This window comes from Sparus aurata, chromosome 18, assembly GCF_900880675.1.
Source record: "Sparus aurata chromosome 18, fSpaAur1.1, whole genome shotgun sequence".
Lineage (NCBI taxonomy): Eukaryota > Metazoa > Chordata > Actinopteri > Spariformes > Sparidae > Sparus > Sparus aurata.
This window is the reverse complement of record NC_044204.1, coordinates 1,201,191-1,213,629: the sequence shown is the minus strand read 5'-3', so window position 1 is coordinate 1,213,629 and position 12,439 is coordinate 1,201,191. Positions and strand designations below refer to the sequence as shown.

Genomic DNA, 12,439 nt, shown 5'->3' with positions numbered 1-12,439 from the left:
ATACACAAACTAAAAGCAGCTTTCGCCAGGCATGGGATTCCTGAAGTTGTAGTTTCAGATAATGGCCCCCAATATGCGTCCAAAGAGTTTGAAACATTCTCTCAGACCTGGGAATTCAAACACACCACAGCAAGTCCACATTACCCTCAAAGTAATGGCCTTGCTGAGAGGACTGTAAAAACAGCAAAATCACTCATGGATAAAGCCAGAGCGAATGGACGAGACCCCTATCTCAGTCTCCTTGAATACCGCAACATGCCAGTTGACAATTTCAGGTCTCCTGCACAACTGCTAATGAGTCGCAGGCTCAGATCAGTCTTGCCGAGCACCAAGAGTCAACTGCAACCTGAGATCGTCAGCTACAAAGATGGACACGCAAAATGGCAGCAGAGACAACAGTATCAAAAGAGGTATTACGACACATCATCCAAGCCATTGCCTCCGCTGCACAGTGGGGAATGTGTGAGAGTCCAGGAACAGGGCCGCTGGAAGCCTGCAGTCATCATCCAGCCAGCTGACACAGAACGGTCATACATCCTGCGCACACATGATGGACAAATGTATCGTCGCAACCTCAGGCATCTCCGGACGACCACAGAGGACTGTCCTGACAACGGGATCAGCTCAGCAGACACAGAACACAAAGAACATACTCCATGCTCACCTGAAGAAAACACACACAAAGAAGCACCATCCTTACCTAACACACACACACCAGAGCTCTTGACCAACACAGCTTCATACCACACCAAGTCAGGCCGAGAGGTCAAGACACGATCCATGATGGATCTGTAACTAACTGTAAAGGGTGTAGGCGGATCGCTGCCCTATGCAAAAAAAAAAAAAGAATGTTCATGGAATATGTTAACTGATAATATTGCTGTTCATGTAATATGTTTCCAAGAAAGAGAGATAAGGTTAAAACTGAAATGATCTCATAGTGTGTAAAGATTATATTGAAAATGTTAATGTTAACGTCAGTGTTTACATACAGATTGTTGTCTGACTCAGGAACTAATGACATCATAGTGTCACAATAGTATTGTATATTATTTGTATCTTGTTGAAAGTTGTGCTGATGCAGCATTTGGAATTGACACCATATCTAATATGGTTATTCAGAACATATATTTCAAGATCCAGTCTGAAGTATACCAGGTTTACTTACCTCATTGATACGCTAGTTGTTGCAATATTCTTAATTGTTTCATGCACAAATCTAGCCATTGTTGGTTTCTTTCAAAAAGAGGAGGATGTAACATTTGAATAAATGTTGGCATTGTTTTATGCCAGGCACGAGTTTGGGCAGCCCATCGAGCGGCACAGGGGTCCTGGGGGGTGTGTCCGTGGGAGTTGGTTGTCAGGTGCTGAATGCTGTGTGCTGATGGTTAGCAGTAATAAAGAACCGTGGCTCCAGACATAGTCTGTTTATTTTACATCACAACTACGACAATGACCAAGGTCTGTTCAGCCAAATATAAGTGTATTGTACTAGCTTTTGTAAAAACTGACATTTATGGTGGCCCTAGGACAAATGACTTGTATATCTACCACATCAGGACGTGCCCAAAAATTGACCCCAAATTTCTAGCTGTCACTCAAGACCAGCTTCTCAATATGTAAAGGCTCATAATCTAGCCTCAAGAGCCTTTAATGCAAAAAACTGAGTCGATCTCCAAGTGGCATCAAATTTACGGCAGCTTTTCTGAAAAGTTCTGATCAAAGTTGCAGTGTTTTTAAGCATTTCGTTGCAATAAAGTTGTAAGAGTAAGTCAAAGTTGCGAAAAAAAAGTTACGGCCCGTTCCCCGCTTTATATACTCACACTTCAACAATTAATTAAAACGAAGGGAACCAAGCCACTCAGCCAAAAAACAAAAGATTTCAAGGAGTACAGAAAAGTATATGCTTTATTACACACGTGCATCTGCAGGATACAAAATCATCAGTTGAAGACATTGTGAATGTCTGAGCCATCACATCATATAAAACAGAACACTGACAGCTCACAGTAAACATTGCCAAACAATACAAAATCAAGTTCTCTTTTGAGTAGGCCTACCCAGACATAACCTGAGTGCACCAAAATAAAGTAATATGGTATAAATTCCAAAGTGCACTGCCTTTCAGAGTAAACATAGCACACCCTTGGTAACACTGTACTTTGCTTGACCTCAAGCCTGTATGAGGAGTGAATCTAAATAAAGAAATCAAAGTACTTTTTTGTTTGATTGAATATGAAACAAAACAATCACATTCATAACAAATAAGGCTAAACCCTGCATTCTTCGGAGTAACCATAATTTAACAGATATCTATGGATCAAAAATTGAAGTAAGCAGGATGAAAATGCACAGGCTAAGTATGTTGTAAATGCTGTAAATGCAAAACAAAAAAGACGATTCAAAAACTAAAGTGCGATTCAACTTATCTCAGTGCATTCTTCTCTGTTTTAAAGAAATATTCCAATTTCTTTTAGGCAGATATTCATGACAGTAATGCTAAATACTCTCAGCAATCACATAATAACAAATAAAGCATTGACTCATTTCAAAAACATGTTTCCTGCATCGTCCAAACTAAACAAGTGGGTTCGATGATGTCGGCTCAACGTTTCGCAGGTAACGCTGTGTGGACTTTATTCACATCCACACGTGTGCAGGAAAGTCATTCACCACTGTGGTAACACCACCAATTTACATAAACATAGAAAAGTAGTTCACCCTCGAGAGAACTCTGAGCTGCAAAAACAGTTGAAGAAAGAGGAGGAGGGAAAATATTGCAGGTAAATCACTGAGTCCTCAGCTCTCTCTGAAAGTAGGGAGAATCAGCAAACCATAGTCCAGTGAAATCTACCAAGATCCACACATCTTCTGCATGATTTTAGTTTTCATTATCTAATTTGGTGTGAATTAAATCATGAATAAGAAATACACTTGACATTATAGCAATATTGCTGCTTACCTTTGACTGTTCCCTGGCTTTCACATCATTTTTATCGATCCAGCACTTGACTTTCTTTCTGTTTGGAACACAGAACACAAACACAAAATTGTTTAAATCGAAATAAACATAACATGATATTTGACTGTTCACAAACTCCCTCTCAATGGTCTCGAGGTCTGTGTCTGTGTCCTCACTCACAAACCATCTGTCCACGCTCTCATGCCTCATCAGAATGTGAAGTACATGGTGTTGTGTCACACTCATCTTGACACTATCAAACAAAACATCTTAGTGCAGTCATGTCCTGTGAGCCCACATCTTTGTATGGACCCCACATCTGTTTACAGTTCTGTCATCTTAACATCATATTCTAAATCATAAAACGGAGACATGCATTAGCTTATTCTTTTAAATTTTACTCACAAAGTCCTCCTCCCCAATGACCTTGTCCTCTTGCCACATTTCTTCGTCCTTTTTCTTGAACCTTTCATCCACCTTCTTATATACAACCAGAACAAATCATCAGATCATTGACATTTCTTAAACATACCATGTAGAGGGGGAGTGACATGCAGCAAAATGACCCAGGCCGGGAGTCGAACCCGGGTCCGCTGCAGAGCCTCAGCACATGGGATGCTCGCTCTACCAAAACAGCTAAACCGCGCCCAGTAGAGATTTATTTTAACAAAGTTTTGCTCACCTGTGCGCACATATATGCACATGTATATATGTACATACATACATATAGGGCTGGGCGATATATCGATATAAAACTTATATCGATATATTTTTTAAATGTGATATGGAATTAGACCATATCGCATACATCGATATAGTTCAAATTTGCGCTGTGGTCCTTGCTCCGGGCAAACCGCTGACCCGGAGCTCTCTGCACTGCTCCCCCCGCCCCTCCTCCTTCATGCACAGAGAGGGGAGGGGCTGGAACAGACACTCCGGCACTCTTCAACAAACACTTTGGTGGCCGCCGTTGCCCCGCACTTTGGCCTTGATACCCCGTGAAAAAATATCATCGCACGGCCACCGGACAGCGTAGCGAGCTTGTCTTGCAGCCACCTGAGTGCACAGTAGTCACTCACAGTAACTTCAGTGAGTTCGCGGTTCGCGCAGGTGGAGTCTCATCATCACGATGATCTCACGTGAAAGCCTCTCAAACAGCAGCAGCGTCTCAAAACAGAAGAACGAAACTTACAGCACAGCGAGCGAGCTCAGCCGGTTTTGACATGATACGTAACTGACGTATGTGGTAGGATTTAGTCCGGTAAAGTTGGAAATATATTCACAGATTCGAACTTCCCGGATCAATAACTCATAAGTGAAACCTTGTTAAAACACAAACGACGGCTCTTTCCTACCGTAGTGAGGTAGACAACGAGCTACAACCGTATTTTCATCAAAACGAGCGTCTGGACATTAACTCTGGTCTGCATGGTCAGCCGTCTGTGAGACGAGGGCGCAGGGACCGTCTACAAAGTGCAACACTGAAAAGAGAAACTACAAAAAATATTCAATAACTTCACTATTATTCAGAGTGTAGTGCCACCAAAATCATTCCACACATCAGTGGTCTCCTGCTGGTTTTTCTAAAAAAATTTTGTTTAGAAAAAAATGTGCTTTGCCATAATTTGGGGGAATTTCTATTTGGGAGAAATATTCAGTAACACTAATATTCAGTGTAGTGTCACAAAACTCACCTCACTCTAACCCTACTTAAAAAAACTGTTTTGTAATGTAACATTAACTTGATATTGGTATTTAAAAAATATTTTAATACATAATCCATGTCTTATTATAAATTAGGATGTTATAGTATCAGTCTGAAAGGTAAATCAACAAATTTTACTCAGTGGCCTTTGTGCCCCTGACAAAAAACAAAAAGTGAAGGCCAAATGGACTTGCCCCTAAAATGACGAAATTCCCACCCACATGTCATATTTGGCTTTGATTTTGACTGAACATTTGCTCTCACTTTGCATAAAAATATCGGGATATATATCGTATATCGATATTCAGCCTAAATATATCGGGATATGACTATTAGTCCATATTGCCCAGCCCTACATACATACATACATACATACATACATACAAACATACTTACACATATACACATATGTACATATTTATATATATATATACATATATATATATACACATATATATACATATATAAACATATATACATACATATACATATATACATATATACATATACATACATATATACATATATACACATATATACATATATACATACATATACATACATACATATATATACATACATATATACATATATATATATATATATATATATATATATATATATATACATATATACACATATATATACATACATATATATACATATACATATATACATACATATATATACATACATATATACATACATACATACATACTGTCACAGGTGAGGGATGTCCTGTCTTGGGTTTTTTGTCTTGTGAATTTCATGTTTTATTTTGAAAAGTAACTCTCCTCTCGTTTCAGGTCACTTGCCCTTCCTCTTGTGTCACCAGTCTGGCGTCTCCCCTGATCCCTGATTGTTTCCACCTGTGCTCCCTCCCCTCATGTGTATATAGTCTTTGTCTTCCCCTGTCGTCCTGTCGAATACATCCAGCCTTAATCACAGCCTCGTCTTGTCTCGAAAGTTAAGTATTGTCAAGTTTTGTTTTCTCATATAGTTTTCCTCTGTTGAAGAGCGATTTTGATTTTGTAAATTTTTTGTTTTTTGTTTGTTAAGTCAGTTTAATAGCGTTTTGCTTTTCCTCCTGTTGGAGTGCTTTTTGTTCATTAAACTTTTCAGCTTATTCAGAGTAGTAAATTTTATAGCCGGTGTGCTTTCCTCGATTGAGTGACTTTTATTTTGATGATTTCCTAGATCAGTGTAGATATTCCTTTTCCTCCTGCGGGAGCGTCTTTTGTTCTTTTTGTGTTTTGTGTTTTAGTATTGTCCGTTGGACATTCAGTGTTTCTCAGTCTGTTGTTTTATCACTCTGTCTTCAGAGATACTATATTGAAAATAAAGCCTGTCTTTACTACTGCCTATCTGCATCTGAGTCCTAAATTTCTGCCACAGTCTGACAGTATACTCTGGCCAGGGATGGACTCAGCAGAGGCAGAACGGCTTTCGGAGATCCTGCACACCCAGGAAGCTCGTCTCAGTCGCCAGGAGGAGTTTCAAACAGCCATGGCCGCCAACCTGGGCCACCTCTCCTCCCAGCTGCAAGATCTACTGGGACAGCTTGCTCGATCAGGTGTTGCAGCTCAGACTCCGACCACAACCAGCGCTCCAGCGACCACCACGCACAGTGGCGGAGCCACATGTAAACTAGCCGGGGTTATGTAAAACCTTTTTGATTGACTGCTCTATTCATTTTGAGTTAATGCCTCACGCCTTTCCCACTGAACGATCTAAGGTTGCCTTCATGGTCTCCCACCTGACCGGCAGAGCCAAAGCCTGGGCTTCAGCCGAATGGGGCAGGGGATCCACGGTCTGCGACACCCTCGCAGGTTTTCAAGGGGCACTCACCAAAACCTTCGATCCGGTAAGCTCAAGTAGAGAAAAGGCCCAAGAACTGAGCCATCTAAAACAAGGTAAAGACTCGGTGTGTGATTACGCCATTCACTTCCGCACTCTGGCAGCAGAAAGCGGTTGGAACAATGCAGCATTATATGATGTTTTCTTGAAAGGTTTGGCCCCATCCATCCAAGATCTTCTCGTTTCCTTGGACTTACCGACGGACCTTGACGCACTCATCGCACTCGCCATTCGGACTGATAATCGACGGCGGAAAGCAAAGCCGAAGATCTCGGAGAGAACACCTACCACACCTGCTTCAAGATGGCCGACCCCACAGCGATCTACCCCAGACACTCATCCGCACCCCCGTGCAGTTCCAGATGAGGAGCCCATGCAACTGGGACGAGCCCGATTAACACCGGAGGAATGTCAGAGGCGGCAATAGGAAGGTAGATGCTTCTACTGTGGCGGGGTTGGTCATCTCGTCGGTTCTTGTCCAGTCAAGAAATCACAGGCTGTGAGTCATGTCCAGGCGTCTAAGCCGGTTCCTCGCACACTTACGAAGATCAAATTAAACAATGTTTGGTATGTAGAAGTGCTAATCGATTCAGGGGCTGACGAGAGTTTAATGGACTGGGGGTTAGCCAGAAGATTGGGGATTGAGAGCGAGCCACTAGCTAAACCTATCCAAGCTCCTACCACAGACTCTGAATTTCCAGACCTGACTTCAGTTCCACCTGTTATCACCATCTTAAGGACGTATTCAGCAAAACCAAAGCCCTGTCTCTTCCTCCTCACCGTCCTTATGATTGTGCAATAGAACTAATTCCAGGATCCACCATTCCCAAGGGCCGTCTGTACTCCATCTCGGGGCCTGAGAAGAAGGCCATGAACGACTACATCACCACATCACTGGAGGCAGGCCTGATCCGTCCATCGTCGTCACCCGCCGGAGCAGGATTCTTCTTTGTGGGGAAGAAGGACGGGTCTTTTCAACCATGTATTGACTACAGTCCACTGAACGACATTACCATCAAAAACCGGTATCCACTCCCTCTCATGACGTCAGTATTTGATCAATTGCAACAAGCCAAGTTGTTCACGAAACTTGATCTTCGCAACGCATACCACCTGATCCGTATCAGAGAGGGAGACGAGTGGAAAACCGGTTTTAACACACCCAGCGGCCACTGAGTATTGTGTGATGCCCTTTTGTCTCACCAATGCACCTGCAGTTTTCCAAGCCATGATCAATGACGTTTTGAGAGACTTTTTGGATCATTTTGTGTATGTTTATTTGGATGACATTCTGATCTATTCTCCTGACCTCGTTACGCACTAAATTCATGTCAACCTAGTTCTTAAGAGATTGCTAGAACATGACCTGTATCTCAAAGCAGAGAAAAGTGTTTTTCATGCCGAATCTGTCTCGTTCCTGGGCTTCATTGTAGCCCCTGAAAAAGTACAGATGGACCCGGCTAAAGTTGGCGCTGTGGCAGAATGGCCTACACCAGACGGCCACAAAAGGGTTCAGCAATTCTTGGGATTTGCGAACTTTTATAGGCGGTTTGTCAGAGGCTTCAGCGCAATAGCTGCTCCTCTCCATGCTCTCACATTCACTCAGGTGCAGTTTCGCTGGTCTCCAGAAGCTGAGACGGCGTTCCAGACCCTCAAGCCCCGATTCACCACAGCTCCCATTCTCACTCTACCGGACCCACAGCGCCAATTCGTGGTAGAGGTGGATGCGTCAAACGAAGGAGTGGGGGCAGTGTTATCTCAGCGGGCGGAGCGAGACGGCAAGATGCATCCCTGTGCCTTCCTGTCGAGACGGTTGTCCAGAGCTGAACGGAACTACGATGTCGGTAACCGAGAACTACTGGGGGTAAATTTGGCGTTGGAGGAATGGAGACATTGGTTGGAGGGGGCCGAACATCCATTCATTGTCTGGACAGATTACAAAAATTTAGAATTTATCAAGAAAGCTAAGAGGCTGAACTCTCGCCAGGCCAGGTGGGCGCTGTTCTTTAATCGCTTCTCTTTTACTCCCTCTTACAGGCCGGGATCTCGAAACATCAAACCCGACGTCTTGTCACGACTATTCGATCCCGAGCCAGAGACCAAGCAACCAGAAACTATCCTTCCACTGAACTGTGTGGTTGGAGCGGTGACTTGGCCTATAGAAAACGAGGTAAAGCAAGCTAACGGTGGAGCCCCATCACCTAGTGGTTGCCCTAACAACCGTCTATTTGTCCCCGCTGAGCTGCGTCGACAGGTGATTCATTGGGCTCACACCTCGCTGCTTTCATGCCATCCGGGAATCAAAAGAACCATGTTCGTCATATCCCGGAGGTTCTGGTGGCTGGCTATGGAACCGGAGGTCCGGGAGTACATCGAGGCATGTTCGGTCTGTGCACGTAATAAGACGTCTTCCAGGGCACGTATGGGACTTCTTCAACCACTTCCTATCCCCTCCAGACCGTGGTCGGACATCTCTATCGACTTCGTCACAGGGCTCCCGGTCTCACAAGGTAACACCACGGTCCTCACCGTGGTCGACCGTTTTTCTAAGGTGGTCAAATTCATTGCTCTACCGAAACTAGCTTCAGCCAAGGAAACGGCGGAGGTCACGATGAGCATTGTGTTCCGAGTCCATGGGTTTCCGAGAGACATTGTTTCAGACCGGGGGCCCCAGTTCGTGTACCGGTTCTGGAGGGAGTTTTGTCATCTCATCGGAGCCAAAGCCAGCCTGACGTCAGGATATCACCTGGAAGCCAACGACCAGACCGAACCTAAACCAACAATTAGAAACCGGCCTCCGGTGCGTGGTATACCAGAACCCCTCAACATGGAGCAAACACCTGGTCTGGGTAGAGTATGCTCATAATTCACTGCCTACATCTGCTACCGGCTTTTCTCCTTTTCATTGCGCTCTAGGTTATCAGCCTCCTCTGTTTCCAGACAATGAAATGGAAGTGTCGGTTCCGTCAGCCCATGCCATGGTTCTACGTTGCCGACGCATCTGGGCAGCCGCTCGACAGGTACCGATCCGTCAGGCAGATCGGGTAAAAAAGACTGCAGACCGAAAGAGACGTCCGGCACCGAGCTATCATCCAATCCAATTGAGAACATTTGGGGATGGATGGCAAGGGAAGTTTACAAAAATGGACGTCAGTTCCAGACAGCCCTCCGTGAAGCCATCTTCACCACTTGGAGCAACGTTCCCACTAGCTTCCTGGAAACACTTGCATCAAGCATGCCGAAATAAATTTTTGAAGTGATCAACAAAAACGTAGGAGCTACTCATTACTGAGTCCTTTTTTGAAACTTTTGTTTCTATTTTAGGGGGGTTTTGGGTTTTTTTGAGCTATGGTCTTTTGATCAGCTGATGAACAAAAAAAAAAAAAAAAAAAAAAAAATATATATATATGTATATATAGATAGATAGATAGATAGATAGATAGATAGATAGATAGATAGATAGATATATATCGATATTATATATATATATATATATAGATATAGATATCGATATCGATATTATATATATATATATATATCTCTCTCTATATATATCTATGAGATATCTCTCTCTATATATATATATATATCTCTCTCTCTCTCTCTCTCTCTCTCTCTCTCTCTCTATATATATATATATATATATATATATTATATTTATGGATATGTATATATATGGATATGTATATATATATATATATGTATATATATGGATATGGATATATATATATATATATATATATATATATATATATGGATATATATATATATATGGATATATATATATATATATATATATATATATATATATATATATATATATATATATATATATATATATATATATATATATATATATATATATATATATATATATATATATTTTAGGGCCGGGACTCGATTAAAAAAATTAATCGAATTAATCAGAGGCTTTATAATTAATCAATCGAAATTAATCGCATTTTAATCGCATATAAATATTTGACCTGAGAACAGTGAGAAGCAATTTTTTTCACATGGATTTTGAGTATACCATTGAATAATGACTGAATACAGAAGCTTAAGCAACAAAAGATTGTTTTTGTTTTTTCAAGACCAACAGACCAGTGCAATTTTTTAATACTTTTTTGGCCTTTTATGGCTAACAGCTGAAGATATGACAGGAAACATGGAGAGAGAGAGGGGGAGTGACACGCAGCAAACGAGTCGAACCTGGGTCCGCTATAGAGCCTCGGCACATGGGACGCGCGCTCTACCCACTGAGCTAAACGCTGCCCCGACCAGTGCAATTTTTGCCATAAAGTCCAGCAATAGCATGCTCTTATCTACGCTGCCATCCGTCCGCTTTTGAAAACAAAATTTCCCATCCACGGGGCCAACCAAAGCAGTCTCATCTGCTTCTTCGTTCATTGTTGTTGTCTGAAGTCATGAACGTTAGTTGGTGCTCCAGTATAATCAGTACCCCTGAAACTCTTCCAGTGAGAAACGTTTCGCGGTGCAAAAATAAGTGCGATTGAAATGCGTTAATTTTTTTAACGCCTTAATTTTTGTGTAATTAATTAATCGTAATTAACGCGTTAAATACGATATATATATATATATATATATATATATATATATATATATATAGATAGATAGATAGATAGATAGATAGATAGATAGATAGATATATATATATATATATATATATATATATATATATATATATATATATATATATAGATAGATAGATAGATAGATAGATAGATAGATAGATAGATAGATAGATAGATAGATAGATAGATAGATAGATAGATAGATAGATATATATAGATATATATAGAGAGAGAGATATATATATATAGATAGATAGATATATAGATATATCGATATCTATCTATCTATCTCTGTATCTATACATCTTTATCGCTCTTTCTCTCTCTATATATATATATATCTACAGTCAGGTCCATAAATATTGGGACATCGACACAATTCTCTTTTTTTTTGCTCTATACACCACTACAATGGATCTGAAATGAAACAAACAAGATGTGCTTTAACTGCAGACTTTCAGCTTAAATTTGAGGGTATTTACATCCAAATTTAGGTGAATGGTGTAGGAATTACAACAGTTTCTATATATTATTCCTACGTTTTTAAGGGACCAAAAGTAATGGGACAAACTAAACAATAATAAATCAAACGTTCAATGTTTAATACTTGGTTGCAAATCCTTTGCAGTCAATTACAGCCTGAAGTCTGGAAGTCATAGACATCACCAGACGCTGGGTTTCATCCCTGGTGATGTTCTGCCAGGCCTCTACTGCAATGGTCTTCAGCTCCTGCTTGTTCTTGGGACATTTTCCCTTCAGTTTGGTCTTCAGCAAGTGAAATGTATGCTCAATCGGATTCAGGTCAGGTTATTGACTTGGCCATTGCATAACATTCCACTTATTTGACTTAAAAAACTCTTTGGTTGCTTTTGCAGTATGCTTCGGGTCATTGTCCATCTGCACTGTGAAACGCCGTCTAATGAGTTTTGCAGCATTTGGCTGAATATGAGCAGATAAAATTGCTCGAAACACTTCAGAATTCATCCTGTTGCTTTTGTCAGCAGTTACGTCATCAATAAATACAAGGGAACCAGTTCCATTGGCAGCCATACATGCCCACGCCATGACACGACCACCACCATGCTTCACTGATGAGGTGGTATGTTTTGGATCATGAGCAGTTCCTTTCCTTCTCCACACTATTCTCTTCCCATCACTGTGCTACAAGTTGATCTCGGTCTCATCTGTCCATAGGATGTTCTTCCAGAACTGTAAAGGCTGTTTTAGGTGTTGTTTGGCAAATTCTAATCTGGTCTTCCTGTTTTTGAGGCTCACCAATGGTTTACATCTTGTGGTGAACCCTCTGTATTCACTCTGGTG

At 41.3% G+C, this 12,439-nt stretch overlaps 1 long non-coding RNA gene across 3 annotated transcripts; it reads right to left on the bottom strand.

Annotated features, from left to right (window-relative positions):
- Positions 1 to 1,900: 1,900 nt before the first annotated feature.
- On the bottom strand, positions 1,901 to 4,355 carry LOC115569152 (uncharacterized). Of its 3 annotated transcripts, XR_003981506.1 has the most exons (4): positions 4,318 to 4,355; positions 3,368 to 3,442; positions 2,963 to 3,020; positions 1,901 to 2,809 (listed from the first exon to the last, which is right to left on the bottom strand). It is a non-coding gene; the product is annotated as an uncharacterized LOC115569152 (long non-coding RNA). The 3 variants fall into 3 exon arrangements; XR_003981504.1 differs by lacking the exon at positions 4,318 to 4,355 and having other exon boundaries at positions 3,368 to 3,685; XR_003981505.1 differs by lacking the exon at positions 4,318 to 4,355 and having other exon boundaries at positions 1,901 to 2,739; positions 3,368 to 3,685.
- Between the last annotated feature and the right edge of the window lie 8,084 nt (positions 4,356 to 12,439).